At 32.3% G+C, this 2913-nt stretch overlaps 1 long non-coding RNA gene across 1 annotated transcript; it reads right to left on the bottom strand.

The window, feature by feature from the left end:
• Window positions 1-445: 445 nt before the first annotated feature.
• On the bottom strand, window positions 446-2347 carry LOC122018722. Its single transcript, XR_006121882.1, has 2 exons — window positions 2110-2347; window positions 446-678 (listed from the first exon to the last, which is right to left on the bottom strand). It is a non-coding gene; the product is annotated as an uncharacterized LOC122018722 (long non-coding RNA).
• Between the last annotated feature and the right edge of the window lie 566 nt (window positions 2348-2913).

Here is a 2913-nt window from a genome sequence, read left to right as displayed (position 1 = left end):
AATCTTTTTGATAAGTTTTTAATTAAACTTAATTGAATCAATTTTAACTAAACCTAATTAAAACATTAATTCTAAGTTTAATAAAAATTAATTAACATTTTAACCTAAAGTTAATTAAATTTAATCAATATTAATTTTGAGATAATTAAAACTTAAATTCAAAATTAATTTATACTTGACTCAAAATTAAAATTAACTTAAAACTGTAACACCCCACCCTCCTCACTACTAGTCTGTGAGAGTGGAGCGCTACTGGACTACTAACTTAATATAACTAGAGTTGTTCACATGTAAATATCAATACATAAAACTCTCTAAACATGCAATTAGTGACGGCGAAAAACTTAAACAACTCATCCTATCATATTCACAAGCATATGTTCATAACTAACACTACGTATCAATCTGAACATGCTAAACACATATCTATTAATCTGAACATACATGCAATAATACTACAACTCAAATAAATAGAACTAATGTGCACCACAAAAGAATTCTAAAACATAATTATTTCATAAGCAAATCTAACATCAATGGAAAAATAATTCTAACTTCTGAATACAAAATCTTAATAAATTTCTAAACTAAGTCTCAAGGCTTCTATAGTCCAAACATCACACATCCATCTGCACCTCCTTGTCGCCTTCCTTCGCTATAGCTTTTCCTTTCCTTTATCTGCAATAAGAGGAAATGTAACTATAAGCAAAATTGCTTAGTAAGCGCTATCTAACTTACAAAAACTCGAATATGCATGTAAGCTGAAAGAAATCTAGAAACTGATTACTCAAAAGAAGTACTACTCATGCTCATCTAATAACAAAAGAAACATAGCATACTGAAATGCTAAACATGTAAGCAAATCTAAACAACATGCTAGCATAAAAGAAACTAAATTTGCTGAATTTTAAACTTCTGTGAAGCTTATTTCACTTGTTTAAAATTTATACTTTTATACTTCAAAATAATAATCAATTCTTTTTTGGACCCAGACGTAGTACCATTACGTGCTCCCTAGTAAAACTGAGGTAGCTAGCCACTAGTCCTACAAGGGTAAATACCTTGGTCTTACTAGGGTCGAGACCTCGGAAACGGTTACCTGGATTTATTTAACGACAACCTCGGAAGTCGGGTACTAGCCTTTTCAAATAAAATACCTTTTATCTTTTCTTACTTCTAATATAAATAATGTCTTGGCATCTCTTCAAGCACTAGGTGTGCTGCTGATCCTCAATTGCTGGAATTTGGGATCATAAATTAAGACCTTGGCCTTTCTTTGCTTATAATTACTCATAAATGTTTATGTATAAAATCCAGAGCAAGATAAGAAACTATTCTTATAACAATTGACTCTAAATACAAGAGATATAAAACTGAAGCCTACAACTGAGATATCAAACACTGCATGCTTATAAAGAAAATCGTTCATGCATATTGAGATAACAAGGAACTTAATTTTGTATGCTTATTTGGATAGTAGCAAGGAAGCATATCTAAACCTCATGCTAGAATAAAGAAACTCAAATCTGTATCCTAGAATGAATGTAACAAGGAAGCATATCTAAACCTCATGCTAGAATAAGGAAACTCAAATCTGTATCCTAGAATGAATGGTAGCAAGAAAGCACATCTAAACCTCATGCTCAGATTTAACAAAAGAAATTCTGAAATTGAAACTACACTACACAACCAACGGATCAAAACTGCAATCCGAACACTTCCAGATATCCATGCTATTTCAAACCACAAACCGAGATTTGCAAGGCTACCCAACCAATGGCTCAGAACTGAAATCCAAAATCTTTAAACATGCTTCAACAGAATTGCAAGGAAGAAAGTAAAATCTTGGATCTATTCTAATAATCCCTAAAAATCACAATTCTCTACAACCAAAATCCGAAAGCCAAAAGAAACTATTCCTCCTGTTCAGTGGCATGGCAGGAAACCAAAAGAAACAAAATACTCCACATACTTAACTTTTCATGTTCTTTCCTTCAAAACTCATGGCAGAAACTTCAATTAAACCACTACTCCTTACAACAAGCTTCGGAACACAAGAAACTAACATGAATTCGAAACTACTTCTACCGCAGGTGAGAAAGCACTTACTTTTGCGTTCTTGGACTCACAACCGAGAAGAAACAAGGCTTCTAGGGTTTCAGATAGCTCAAGATGTCGGCTCTTCCTCGTGCCCACGAACTCCCCTCAACAAGGAGATCGTAATGGTAGAGAAAACCCCTCGGAGAACACCCTAAGCCGACCGCCGGAGAGAAGCCCTAGCTTCTCTTCTCTGTTTTCGCCCGAGCCCGCCGTCGCACGCAGAAGAGAAGAGGAGAAGAAATTAGGTCACGACAAATTAATCTCTAAGTTCTCCCTTTATAACTCCAATATTCTGCTAACTATCTACCACATAAATATATTTCGCTATCTATTTTAATCAGCACGGCCCTGCTGGGTTCTTGGTCATCACGCTTCGCTTAAGACTCGGGTAGGGTCGGAGGTCGCGGGTTCGAACCTTGGCCGAACCTCTAATTTTTTTTTAAACTTCTTTCCTTTGTAAAAATACCAAACGAACTCCAAAAATTACATAAAAATACTCTAAAAATTTCTAAAAATCTCTAGAATATTTCTAAAGCATTTCTAATTATTTTTAAACACTATTAGGACTCGTAATGAGGAAGGTTGTTACAAAAACTCAATCTAAAAATAAAATTAATTTAAACTTAACTTAAAATTATTAAATTATAACTTAAATTAAAATTAGTAATTAAAGCTTAATCTAAAATTAATTTAAATTTAACTTAATTTAAATTTAAAATTTAAATTAAAACTTAACTTAAAATTAAAATTATTAATTAAATCTTAAATTAAAATTAATTTAAACTTAACTTAAAATTATTAAATTAAAGCTAA

The sequence above is a fragment of the Zingiber officinale genome, chromosome 9A (genome assembly GCF_018446385.1).
Source record: "Zingiber officinale cultivar Zhangliang chromosome 9A, Zo_v1.1, whole genome shotgun sequence".
NCBI lineage: Eukaryota > Viridiplantae > Streptophyta > Magnoliopsida > Zingiberales > Zingiberaceae > Zingiber > Zingiber officinale.
The sequence above is the reverse complement of the archived record's forward strand: the minus strand, read 5'-3'. Positions and strand labels throughout refer to the sequence as shown.